This window comes from Panthera pardus, unplaced genomic scaffold (genome assembly GCF_024362965.1).
Source record: "Panthera pardus isolate Hobbes unplaced genomic scaffold, ASM2436296v1 HiC_scaffold_20, whole genome shotgun sequence".
NCBI lineage: Eukaryota > Metazoa > Chordata > Mammalia > Carnivora > Felidae > Panthera > Panthera pardus.
Window position 1 is genome coordinate 27,462,808 of NW_026526766.1, and position 14,339 is coordinate 27,477,146.

Below are 14,339 nucleotides of genomic sequence, written 5' to 3' on the forward strand. Positions count from 1 at the left end.
CGATATGTGGTGTGTGTGAGGTGTGATAGGCTGAAAAGACACAGAAATTTGGGACTCAAGTGGGGGCATCCATACTCTCTGCATCTACTCCCTTAATATCCCAGCAAAGGGACAGGATTATACAGACAAATCTGACATCTTTTCTACCTCCGAAGCTGATGAGTCAAGTCCACTTGACTACCCCCACTGGTAGAACTACCCCCACTACCCCCACCGGTAGAACTGTGGGGACAGCACATCTAACAGGCCGGCCAGTAATGACAGCAAGCCTTTCCATGAAAGGATATTCATTGTAGTTTCTATAGCGATACACTGTGATGATGTTTACATGAGCAAGTAGGAAGGTGACCTATGTCGCACAATAATCGTAACTAAATCCACCTTTGATCAACTCACACGATAGCTAACTCCCGTACTACAATGATAGACATACGGTCATGTGTTTAGAAATAAATGTTTCCTTTCTCTGGAATGTCATGATACTATGGAGTACTTTTGTATAGGGGCAGCAGGAAAGCCTAGTGGGAGAGGTAACTGTGATATTCGGAGGAGATACGGTTCTGGATCCCCCCTCACCCAGTATTTGCCATTGTGACTATGATACTATGTAATGACCGACCAGCCTCTGGTTTTGAAACAGCTCAATACTCCTTAAACGTTTTTGAAATGTTTCAGACATACAAAAGAATATAAAAAATAACATAATGATTCCTCTTGTAATAACCATCCACCTTAAGAAACAAGACAGTACAAATGTAGATGAGATGCCCATGGCCCCACCCCAGCTGCATTTCTTTCTCTCTGAGGGGTCACTCTCTGACATATTTTTTCTAATTCCATCTGACACATAATTCATTTATGTGTAATACACCAAAGCAAAATTTTACCAGTATACATAAAAACAATTCAAATGCTTGATAAAAAGCCTTTTCATCTGGGATTGTGGGTGATGATTGGAGTCTTTTGACAGCTGTGCCATTTATTTAATAAGAATGTCACCTAATCATTGGCCAGGGATGTCCTGCAAGGATGTGCCATTATTTCAGGGTGCTGGCCACTCAGATTGTTTCTAACATCTTGATTCTATAAGCAGGGCTCAAATAAGCACGTGTGTGTGTGTGTGTGTGTGTGTGTGTGTGTGTGTGTGTGTAGAGACAGATTAGACAGAGAGATAGAGGGATAAATAGACATAGACGTATATCTTAATATACTGTGGCACTTATTTCTAAAGGAAAGATCCCTCCGATGTTTAGGAACTAGGTCAAACACTACGTGTATTTTGATTTTGATTTCATTATTTTGATTTATTTATTTATTTATTTATTTATTTTTGAAATTTTACTGCCTTTATTTCTTTGAATTTGGGTAATATTTGGTGTCCTTTTTTCTTTCTTTCTGCAACTTCTTTTTTTATTGAAGTGTAGTTGACATATAGTGCTATACTAGTTTATATTCTTAATTTTAATAGATATTGCCAGGTGGTTTCCCAAAAGCTTTTTATTTGGAATTGAAGATTTCTACATCTGACACATTGTTATGGAATCTTGGAGTTTCCTGGAACATTTTGAAGACCACTGGCCTTGGGGCATTATTTTTCTTCCATAGTTGCCCATGTGTCCTTAGCTAAATGTGAATGCTGTAAAATACCATCATTCCCTGTCTGTTATAAAGAATGGAGAAATAAAGAAACATGCCTGGCTGTGTACTAGAAAATCAAGTGCAGAATTGACTTCCTGTCTTCCTGGACTAAACGTTTGGTCGGAAATGGAAATAGCTATAAGGGGGTAAAAGGAACCTTTACTTGTACTTTATTTCAATACAAGCTTACAAAAAACTACTGGGAAGGGGGCGCCTGCATCCCACTCTTGATTTCAGCTCAGGTCATGATCTCACAGCTCGTGAGATCAAGCCCTGAGTAGGGCTCTGTGCAGACAGGGTAGAGCCTGCTTGGGATTCTCTCTCTCTCCCTCTCTGCTCCTCCTGTCTGTCTGTCTGTCTCTCTCTCTCTTTCAAAATAAATAAATAAACATTAAAAAAAAAGAAATTACAAAAAAATACTGGGAGGAAATGGAAGCAAGCCTTTTCTGGTTGCCATGAAGACATTCAATCCTGTAGGTTTCTCCATCTCACATCATAAAGGGCTCCTCCAGCAACATAGTGTCCCAGCCTCAGTTTACACAAAACTAGATGAAATAAATTGCTTAAAAAGTCAAATCACAGGGTGCCTGGGAGGCTCAGTAGGTTAAGCCCCTGACTTTGGCTCAGGACATGACCTTGCAGTTTGTGAGTTCCAGCCCCATGTCGGGCTGTGTGCTGACAGCTCAGAGCCTGGAGCCTGCTTTGGATTCCGTGTCTCCCTCTCTTTCTGTCTCTGCCCTCCTCACGCTCTGTCTCTCTCAAAAATAGTGAATAAACATTAAAAAATTTTTAAAAAATCAAGTCACACATTCTTCTCAAAAGTAACTTCAAAAGGTCAATGTGAACAAGACTAGATAAGATAGAAGAGCTGCTGTGGAATTAAGTTTGGAATGCATCCTTTGTGAAAAATTAATTGTAGCTCTTAGAAAAGCCTCCATCTGAATCAATGAAACTGAGAAACAAATTTCGAACAAATCAAAATAAACCAGAAATTCATATCTGCTGCCTTGGACTTTTGGGTGAACTCTGGTCCTATATATTCTCATGGATTTTCTTAGTAAGCCCATAAACCCGCTGGGCTGGGGGGAGGGGGGTAGACTAATGGCCTCTTCAGTAGGCACCTCCATGTCCCCTCTGCAGCCACTGTAAAGAAATGGGACACATCTCTGTCAAATCTCCAGGCCATCCCAGAGAAAGTACACTGTAGAAAAGAAGAAAGGAAGGAAGGGAAGACGGGAAGAAGGGAGTGAGGGAGAGAGTACCATTACCTGAGTGACCCTTCAAAAGTTCAAAAATTAGATTTAATGACACCGGGCATTGGGCCAGAAAGCTCCATCGTGTGCCAAAATGTAAACTGCTGAGATTAAAAAGAAAGGGAAAAAGGGACACCTGGGTGGCTCATTCGGTTAAGTGTCCGACTTCGGCTCAGGTCATGATCTCATGGTTCATGAGTTCGAACCCCGCGGTGGGCTCTGTGCTGACTGCTGGGAGCCTGGCGCTTGCTTCGGATTCTGGGTCTCCCTCTCTCTCTCTCTGCCCCTCCCCTGTTCATGCTCTGTCTCTCTCTGTCTCTCAAAAATAAATCAACATTGAAAAATAAATTCAAAAGAAAGGGGGAAAAAGTTAACATAAACAACTAAACAAACAAATCTATGGTATAAAGGCAAACGTTGGGATGCTTCCAATGAATCCCTTTTAGATCAATTAATGCCATTGTTTATTTAAGCTCCAAATTCCATCACATATGGCAGGCAGGAGTGCTACTCTTCAACTGAAACAGTGCAAAACATAGTCTGGATCCAAGGAAATCGCGCCAGAATCGCTGGCAATGTATCACTCTTTTAAGCCCTGTTTTGCTTTTGTGCTCATGGTAACGTTCGCAGCTGTCGAACGTGGCTTGGGGCTGTCTGACTCCCTCGAGAGAATTTATGTGTTTTTCTACTTCCCTTCCTTATTAGGAGGCAGGAATCTGCGACACCTATTAGAACAAGTATGCATAAAGGGTAATGACCATGCAATTTATTAGTGGTCTGTTCTTCCTCAAATGAGCCCCCGCCTCCCGCTCAGAGAGGGCACGCCCACGGCCGAATGGCCTGTGCCTTCTCGGCAGCAGGTGGGCAAAGCAGCGGGAGTCAAGAAGACCTTGGATTCTGGGAAAGCAGTTTCTTTCTTCCACACGGAGGCTTAGCAAAGAGACTGGAATATCGCGGTTTGGGTTCCAGGAATGCAAAGTCTTACTAGCTGGCAAAGGTGAATAGGATGGAAGTAAAGAGAAAACATGAGCTCTACAAACTTCATCCTCACAGCCCTGTAGCAGGAGAAAAATTGTCAGATCCCTTTTCTTTTCTTCTTTCTAAAATGGCGTGGGGAGGGGATAGTTTTGTTTTTCAAGGCTTGGGTTAGGGGAACGAGCCTTTCCCATTCAGAGTGCAAGAAGTCTTTGTTTCTTCTGAGTTTCTAGCAAGCGGCCTGCGGGGAAAGGGTGGGGGTGAAGAGGAGGGCAGGGGGAGACCATCTGGGGAGAGACATATCTGAGAAGCTAAGAGTGGGCTCATCTGGGCTGAACCCTCACAAAATCTTCAAACAAGAAGCAGGAAAGAAATTACAGATTCTAATAAAATCTGCATGGTCGGCCCGCAAATGCCAAGCGTCCCTCTGCCCCTGGCAGGCATCATGGTAAGGTTTGGAGTCCAGACAGAAAGTTCTGGAGAACAAAATGCTTGGGGGCAAATCCATTTCTGTGAAAATCGCGGGTATGTTCAAGAAAATATAATCCATATGTTTTTGATTGGTTCCCTTTTAGCTCATCAAAATTTTTCGGCCAGGCATGTCCACCAAGCTTGTTAAGTCATTCTTGTTCAAGACAGGAAACCAGTTTTGGCCACGGAAGGTGGATTTGAACCCTGGGAGGCCCAGGTTCCACCTGGAACTCAAAGTCTCAAGGTACGAGTGGGCTCTCACGGGGAAAAATATAACGGGCTCTGCTGTGAAACATCAGGATCGACACCAGGCTCATTTAACTGGCTGAGTCTTTAGGGTGAGGGTAGTTACTGAGGGGAGGCAACGGGGCCAGTGTTCTTCCGAGCTTCTGCGTGTGATCCGTGTTGTGAAATGGAGAAAATTAGGTAAAGGGACTCTGACTAGGATGGCAGGAAAGTGAAAATTTCTCCATGACCAATTATGTCGTTTTTCCTCACCAACTCTCCCTCTTCTCTAACGTCGCCTATGATCCCCTGCCTCAGAGAATCATTCTCGCATCCCTCTTGTGCAGGCCTGGTGCCCCCTAGCAAGCCCTGCTGAATGCTGACCTGTACTGAAATGACATGTGTCGCCATATACGGAGCATTCCGCATCCGGCTTCGACGCCGGTACAGCAAGTGGCCCGTGCTGTTAACATCAAAGAATTGGCGCTCTGTACCGAGAAAGTAAAAGCAGCACTTGGAACGAAAACCCACTGGTACAGATCCGCGAACAGGAAGGTCGACCTGACACGTTGGAAGATGCGCTAATTGGTTTCCTCTTCTCTCTGGCTGGCTGTTTTCGTTTGGAACATAATAGTGGCCTGAGAAGGTAAAGGAACCTGTTGGGGAGGGAAGGGGGCAGGGGTTTAGCCAGAGCGGGGGCGGAAAGAGAGCATTTCATTGTGGTGCTTCAAGTAACTAACTCGGGTCCCCTGACACATTCACCCCAAGCAGCATAAATCTCTCCGTGAGCAGCACATGAGACCCGTGTTTGGGTTTCTGACTGATTGCTGGCTTACTTTCCCATTTGGCTCCGTCACTTCAAGTAGGCTAGCCAAAGCTGCTAATTAAAGAGGGAATGATTTATTTCATAAGTTTGCTTCTCCCTTCAGGAAACATAACTCAGCTCCAGGCACAGTGAGTTTACCTCGCCCTATTCAATAAATTACACCCACCTCATTAATACTTCATTAGGAAAAGCTGAAAACCCTGTGACAGGACCTCAAGGAAGGAAAAGGTTGGCCAGCGCTGACCCAGAAAGCATAGCGGGCCTGATCCGATGGACTTTTTGGTGTGACCGCCCAGCCCAACATGCCAGCCTGCTTGCTTTGGGAGCACATTCTGTCCTGCACCATGCTCCTTCAGTGAATCCTCCATTCATCTCTTCTTTGTGATGTGGAGGGGGCGGGGGAACTGGTCTTTAACCTTATGGAGCTGTCATCATTTTGGTTTCAAAGCCAAAACATTCCGGACGACAAAATCCAGAGATCACTAGTCCTTCCTCAGTGCGTGTGTTTCTCCATCGCTGAACACATCCCCATGGTTTAACCTTCAGGAGCAAGATCCTTGTTTTGCTTTTGATGAAAGAGAGAGGCCCCAAAACTTATACACAACTGACTTAGCCTTTCCATATATAAATGTTAACTGGAGGAGAGCCAGATCATGCCAGCTCCCCTGGTTCTCTATATATGGCAAATCAGTTCATCGGTGCAAAGCAGAAGCAAATATATGTCCAATGAGAAGTCCAAAATTAATATCCTTAGCTTCTAAGGATTCCGCTAGTATTTGACCTAAGAATTGTATAGGTGAGCCTGCAGTTTCTCAAATTTTAACGTCTACGTGTGTCTCCTGCGGGCCTTGCTCAATGGCAGATTCTGCGACATCTGAATTTTGAACCAGGCTCCCAGACGCTACCGTTGCTGCTGGTCTGGGAACCAGTCTCCGGGTAGTAAGGGGCTGGGAAACATCATGAGCCTTCTGGAATTGGCTAATGGATCTGATAGTACTGGGGTGAAAAGTGATAAAAGCTAGGTTGCAGTGTGCATTATTTTCCTCCTCCTCCTCTAAAACCACTGTCTAGAGCAGGGGTTGGCAAACACTTTCTCTTAAGTGTCAGTAAGTAATTATTTTCGGCTTGTAGGTTACGTAGCCACTGTTCCGACTACTCACCTCTACCATTGTGGCACAGGAGCAGCCACTGAAGATATGGAAACAAATTGAGATGGCTATGTTCTAATAAAACTTTATTTATAAAAATAAGCTGTGGGCCAGATTTGGCCCATGGGCTGTCGTTTGCTAATTCCTGTTCCAGAACAATGGCTTCCAAAACTCTGTGATTGTACATCCAGAATAGTACACCTCCCCAATAATGTATGTGTGCTTACAAATTCTGTACACATCCAATCGCACTAATACAAAAATCAAATACAGAAGAAGGAAAATTGATACAGAAACTCTAATCTCTCTCTGTTCGTTCAAGTAGAACGTCTTTGCTACACCCCGGGTACATACACTCACCTTAGAAACCGGTAATGTGAATAGGGCACCCAGGTGGCTCAGTCGGTTAAGTGTCCGACCCTGGGTTTCGGCTCAGGTCATGATCTCATGGTTCAGGCGTTCGAGCCCCACATTGGGCTCTGTGCTGACAGCACGGAGCCTGCTTGGGATTCTGTCTACCCCTCTGTCTGCCCCTCCCCTGTTCGCTCTCTCTTTCTCTCTCAAAAATCAGTAAATAGACATTAAAAATTTTAAAAAAAGGTGATGTGGAGAATATTAAAATATATTTTTTCTCTACAAAAATGATCACATTGATAAGAATAGTACTTGGGATTTGGATGGTCTTGGAGTTCTAGAATGTAGAGCAACCATAATAAGATCTGACAGTAACAAAGTGGAGAAAAACACCAAAAAGAATGATTTTATACAAATCACTGAGGTAACATGGTCACTCTACACCATCTGGGGCTTCTTTAAGAAGTCCTGTGTGCCAGGTCTTAAACTAAGTGCTCTAAATGTAACATCTCATTTAATGCTCACGCGGCCCTCAGGAGGAAAGGCAATTATTCTTCCATTTCGCAGAAGAGAGAACTGAGGCATAGTGAGGTTGGCATAAGGGAATGTAGTTAGTTCCTTATTTAGTTAGGTGGGTAGTTGAGATAGAGAAGTCACAACTGCCTAATTACACCCCCCTGGCTCGTAACGGGTGCTGTTTATAGCCTCATCAAATCATGATCATTTTCCAAATGTTAGTATTTACTTATTACATGATCACATCATACCCATGGAAAATCCCACTGGTTATGGTGACTGGGTTTAACATACACCCATGCAAATCCCTTCATCTGGCCAGAAGTTGCCCCTGAAGGTCGTGGTAATACTAGGCCTCTGTGCGAAGAAAGTGAGTCAGCTGATCTCAAGTATATTGTTGGTTTCTCTAAAGAGATTGCTAATTGGCGACTATTGGACAATCTGAACAGTCATGTGCTGAAAATCCCTTTCCAGTGAAACCTCGGATGCCGAGCAACTTGTTCTGCGAGTGTTCTGCAAGACGAGCAAACATTTCCAATACATTTTATCTTGATAAACGAGCGATGTCTCGCAGTATGAGTAGTGCGTGCTGGCGAATGTCACATGATTACAACCAGGCCAACGGTTCTCTCCTTCCTCTTGCTCTCTCAGTACCATGATACTCCTGTAATGTATTGTACAAACCCAAACAGTTTGAGAGTGAAATGCAGTGCTGAGAGTAACGATAAAATTTTGGAGGTATTTACTTTCCTAACAATTTTTAAAAAGCGAATTCTGTCTTGAAAAATTAAAATGATACGTACTCATAGAGATTAAGTCAAAATTTAAGTCTTTGTATTCATGGTGTGAACTTAAAAAAACAAAATTGTTCTTGGAAATATGTTTATTTACTTTCATCTTAGATATGTTGTATCTCAATTTATGTGTCACTAGTATTTTTCTAAAGATGGTTTTTAAATAGTTTTGGAGATTGGTTAAAGAGTCTTATTTTTACCCATACAAGTGGATTTGCATTTCAAATTTGCATTTATGGTGAATTAATTTGAAATTGTTGAAATCTTCAAATATCTCAAATCCATAGATGATCATATTTCTAACTGAGGGATAAAATCTCTCTCATGTTAAATGAAGGATATTATCAATTCCACTGTTTTCTTCTTGTCGTTATGGAAATGGGTAAGTATTTTAACTTGCCTGCATAGTTGGCTCCATTAGCAGAACTGAGCAAACAGGTAGATGGTGTTACTTCAAATAGAAAATCAGCGTTAATTCCAAAAATGATTTGATTTTTTTATCCACTCATGGAAACAAAGTAAAACGTTTCTTTGTTCTTAAGATTATTTTTTTAATCTTTTGAGAGATGGCGGGGGGGAGAGGGGCAGAGAGAGAGGGAGAGAGACAATCCCATGTAGGCTCCAAGCTGTCAGGGCAGAGCCTGATGTGGGGTTTGATCTCACGTGAGAGATCTGAGCTGAAATCAACAGCCGGATGCTTAACCAACTGAGCTACCCAGGCGCCGCGAAGTAAAGCGTTTCTAAAATTCATTCTGTTGCAGGTGAAACTTCTGTCACTGTTGAGAGTACGCCTGAAATTCACTTTAAAAGTACCACGTGAAAGATAAAAATATTTGGTTTTGCAGTGATAACATCAACTCAAATTTGGGTTGGAGCACAGATTAGTTTCCTAGGTTTACAGTGACATAAACGTGTTATCTTATAGTTCTGTGGGTCAGACATGTCACTGGGCTAAGATTAGAGTTGCCACACCTATATTCCTTCTGGAGGCTCGAGGGGAAAATGGATTTGTTTGCCCTTTCCAGCTTCAAGAGGCCATCTGTATTCCTTGGCTTGTGGCTCCTCCTTCTTCTTAGGAGCAGGTGATGTGGCACCTGAAAATCTCTGACTCTTACTCCACACCTATCATCCAGTCATTTTCTGCTCTCCTCTTTAGAAGGGCCCTTGTGATGACACTGAGTCCACCAGATAATCCAGGGTTATTTCCCCATATCAGGGTCTGTAACACATTGGCAAAGTCTCATTTGCCAGATAGGGTGACAAGAGTCACAGGCTTCAGGGATTGGGATCTGGACATCTTTAGGGGCAGGCAGCACTCTGCCTACCACAAAGAGTCATGGCGAAAATACGGTTTCTACTAAGTTAAGAAACCTATGGGACAGAAATGACCTTGGAGAGGTTGGGTGTACACATAATTCACAATTTCACAGTCTTTTATTTTTTAATTTTTTAAATTTAATTTTTAATTTTATTTTTAAAGTTTATTTATGTATTTATTTTCGAGACAGAGAGAGGGAGTGAGCGAGCAAGGGAGAAGCAGGCTCCACATTGTCAGTGTAGAACCCATTGTGGGGCTTGAACTCACGAACCGTGAAATCATGACCTGAGCCCAAACCAAAAGTCAGACACTTAACCGACTGAGCCACCCAGGAGCTCCTCACAGTCTCTTAAAAAGAATTACTGATATCTGAAGTCTTCTGCAAATGGCCATTGGTATGACTTTGACCCCTGGTGGACGAGAAACATGGATATTTTGTGTAAGTTTGCAGTTCATCAATTTGGTTTTTGAGCTTATTGCTGCAGAAAGCATTACTGAAAAAGAAAAACGTATTGCCAGATATTACAGTGCACACACCGTTGAAGATGGGACTCATACAATAAATGATACAACTGTAGCAAGAACGGGGGAGCTTTCTCTACCTCCTTCTGCAGGAGGACTGCTCAGAAGCCAGTGCTTGCACACTCCTCCATGCCAAGTGTAGAACTTCCTGCCTTTATTTCTATTCTGTGGACCTGGTAGCCTTGTGCATCCTGGAGGCCGGGACACAAACCAAGGTACAACTGGCCAAGTGTTCGTAGGGGAGCCAGCACTGAGACCTCTGCCATCAATACCCAGTAACTGGGAAGTTAGCCGCTTGAGCACACTTTGTTTTATCAGGAACACCCTGCATCTGTGCTTGACATGGAGGTGTTGGTAGGTTGCTTCTAGAAAGGGTCAGAAAAAGAGAGCGATTTCTATGGGGGATCTTTCAGATTTGATTGCACATTATAGTGAGAACTCTCTTCATTGTACCTGAGCCTCAATGGTTACCAGACAGACCAGCCCATGGCAAAAGCTGGGAGAAGAAAATGGAGGCCAATCACAAATACCCTAGATAAGTTTTTGTTTCTGCTACTAATAATACTGGGTTAAAATGTTTAAATCTGGGACAAATGTCAAATGAAACAGAATGCCAGGACAGGGGCACCTGGGTGGCTCAGTCGGTTAAGCATCCAACTTTTGGGTTGAGCTCAGGTCATGATGTCAAGGTTCATGGTTCGAGCCCCATGTCAGGCTCTGCACTGGCAGGGTGGAGAGTGCTTGGGATTCACTCTCCATCTCTCTCTGCCCCTTCCCTGCTCATGTGTTCTGTCTCTGTGTCTCTCAAAATAAATAAGTAAATATTTAAAAACAATAACAAACAAACAAAAAACTCCAGGATTCCGGGACAAAAAGGATAAATGAGGATGTCCCTAGGCTAAGTGGGACATAGGATGAACCTAGCTAGGTGGCAGGGCTTTCTGAGCAGGTGGTCAGCAGAGACCTAAAGAGAAGGTGCTGGTGCACAGTGATGCCAGGGAGAAGGGAACATTAAGTGCAAACATCCTCAGTGAGAAGGACTGAACTGTGTGGCTGGGGCAGAGAAAATGGGGAGAGGGTCATGGGTAGGAAATGAGCGTGGAGAGACAGGCACCATCAGATAAGGCAGGATCTAGGAGACCATGAGAGGAGATTGGATTTTTAGTCTGAGTGGAAAGCCACTGCAGGGGAATGATACAATACACTTCAGGATGATCACTCTGGTTATGTTATAGAGAATGGTAACCAGGTGGTGGCAAGGGCAAAAAGCAAGGAAGTCACTGCAGTATTTGAGGCAAAATCCGATGTGGCTAGGACCAGTACAATGGAGAGAGGGAGAAATGCTCAGATCTTGGATCTATTTTGAAGGTGGGTTTCAGAGAACTGGCTAGTGGATCAGATGCAGGTAGGAATAGAAAGCAGGTAGACTCCAAATATTTCCCTCCTGAGATTCTGGAACGGATGGTAGCACCACTTTCTGGGATGGGGAAACCGAGTTGGGAGAAGGATTTGTTAGCTAGTTTGTCGTTTTGTTTTGTGGGAGGAAGAAATCCAGGAAACGGTGTTAGAATCTGGACAATGACAGTGGACTCGGCAAATGGGGTGCTGGATAGAGAAGTGACAGGGCTCGCTTATGGATGTGATGTTGAGGAAAAGGTGGAGGGAGATGAGGACTTGAGAACAGCGTCCAGGGTCTGCTTGGACATGTGAGTGGATAAGTCACAGCATGAGAGCTTATGGTTTAAACTTCCAAATGTTTAAGTACTCCTTGGATAGCCAGGTGGCAAATATCTAGATGCTTTCTTTGCAAATGAAAATATCTGAAGTTTGAGGGAGATATATTGATTGACTGGAGAAATTTAAGGAGACCTGGGCCTATAGATGGCAGAAGGGATCATCTGAGAGTTTGCACTCTAAAATGGTGAGAAGGATTGAAACGCTGGGAGAAAGGATGGGGCCTGAGCTTCCAAGCCCTTGAGAGGTAATTTAAGGCCACCTCTGGCCTTATAAAGAGTAAGATGGAGAGAGGGATAGAGAGAGAGAGAGAGAGAGAGAGAGAGAGAGAGAGGTGAGTGGAGGGAAGGAGGAAGAGATAACTGAGAAAAATTGTGTTACATTAAGGCTGGCCTTCAAGCAGAGATGATGAATGACACTGATTTATCAGTACTTCTCAAAGTGTTCTTTGTCCTCCCCCAGAGCTCCCCCAGATTTGGAATCTTTTGGAGCGGGATAGGGAATAGGCAGTTTATATCACTGTTGGATACTAAACCTTGTAAATAGCAGTGCCAAAGTTAAGGATGTCAATGAAGGTCTCAGGTCCTGGGGCAAATTTATTGAGTTGTTCACGACTTACACATGCTGTGGGCTCGGTGCTGTTGACTCATGCATAGACTTGTTTTTAGATCAGGTCAGAAAAGTCCACATCTTAGTCCAGTGAGCCCTGAACTTGTCTAATCATGAGAATCATCTGGGACCCTTGTTAAAAACACACATTTCCCAGCCAATTCCCTAGAAATTCTGATTCAGTGATGTCTGGATCTGTGCATTTAACAAGTTGTTCCCAGGCGACACTCATAATCCAGCAAGGTTGGGAAACATTGCTTTAGTCAAAGTATTTTTTGTCTCATATGTGAAAATCTAGGAGCAGATCAGAAGCAAAGGGCAAACAAACCCCCAGCTGAAGAAGCAAAATAATACCCAAAGTCTTCCAGATGTTTCCCTGTTTATGAAGCGAATTCTGGTTTCATTAGCTGCCTTGCTTTCATTTATGCCTCTGGTTGAGTGAAGCATTGAGATAATAAAGTGCTATGCAGACACAATGATGAGAGTTGTTACTTAAATTATCTGATAAATAAATGGACAGACAAAAAGAAGACACAAGAGCAGGAAGGGGAGGAAGGAAAGCAAGAAATTCTAAACTCATTTCATTAAAGAGTAAGTAGAAAGGATCTTGTGAGCTGAACATGATCCCAAAGTTTCTCTGCTCCGTACATTTCCTTCCTTATTCCCATTTGCCAAGTCATTTCTCAGCTTTCCTACAGATACATCATTTCCCTAATTTATAATCCCTCACCAAATCACACTGAAACAAAGAGATCTACTAACCTCCCTCAAATCTACACTGTTTTGCTCCAGCCTTCCTCCTCCCCCATGAATATGCATTTGGGAGCTGGTTGATGTACGCATCTCCAACCCATATACTCCTAGTTCAGGTAGCAAATGCTCAGCTAACAACAAGTTTGACTAGCAAGGGAAGCAGCTTTACCTGAGTTAATTTGGAGACGAAGCAGAAATTGTTTGAATGGCAAGGAATTTATCCAAAAATTCCTTCTACTTTTTTTAGCTGTGGAGTTCAGATGGTAAGAATTTGGAGGGCAAGGCTGGAGGGAGCAAGGGATTACCATAATTTATCATCAGTGGAGACTACAGTGACGTGATGTCAAGTGTTGCCCACAAGGTAAATACTTGAGAATGGAGTTGAATTTTTAAGTTGTCAAATATTTGAGAAAATACCACAATGTTGTTATTTCTAACACATCCCATTTTTTTTTTTCTAGTTGAGGCTGAAAACTACCCACTGGATTGTCTTAAACATGGATGTACATGGAAGGGAACCATAGATATTTGGCAAATTCTGGCTTCAGACACCCTCAACATCACACTTGCACCAACCACAACACAGAGAGACCCTGCGACCTCAATGTCAGCTCTGTTTGAAGAGCCCATTCAGTGGTCTTTCATGCAAGTGAATCATAGGCTTGAAATTCTGTTATGTTTCTCCTTCATCTTCTCCTTTAAAATATCTTTGTCCGAGGGCACCTGGGTGGCTCGGTCAGTTGAGCATCCGACTTCGGCTCAGGTCGTGATCTCACGGTTTGTGTGTTCGAGCCCTGCATCGGGCTCTGTGCTGATGGCTCAGGGCCTGGAGCCTGCTTCAGATTCCATGTGTCCTTCTTTCTCTGCTCCTTCCCTGCTCACACTCTGTCTCTCTCTCAAAAATAAATAAAGATGTAAAAAATTAAAAAATAAATAAATAAAAATTAAAAAATAAAATATCTTTGTCCATTCTCTTTTTCACATACCGTACTGCTTACCCATCCCCAGCTGTGATATACAATATCTTATATTTTTTTAAGAAGCAAATAATTGATAAATTCTGTAACATGTATAATGGAATAATATTCGGTGAGAATGATAACGCAGATATTTATTTACTGACATGCAAATTATTGAATGCATATTATTTGAAAATAAACTGTTTTGAAACAATAATGGATTGATAGTTAACACACACATTCC

General features: G+C 42.9%; 1 long non-coding RNA gene across 1 annotated transcript; it reads left to right on the plus strand.

The window, feature by feature from the left end:
• Positions 1-3,741: 3,741 nt before the first annotated feature.
• LOC109251684 (uncharacterized) lies at positions 3,742-14,041 on the plus strand. Its single transcript, XR_002073629.2, has 4 exons — positions 3,742-3,888; positions 4,442-4,581; positions 4,910-5,208; positions 13,598-14,041. It is a non-coding gene; the product is annotated as an uncharacterized LOC109251684 (long non-coding RNA).
• The last annotated feature ends 298 nt before the right edge of the window (positions 14,042-14,339 follow it).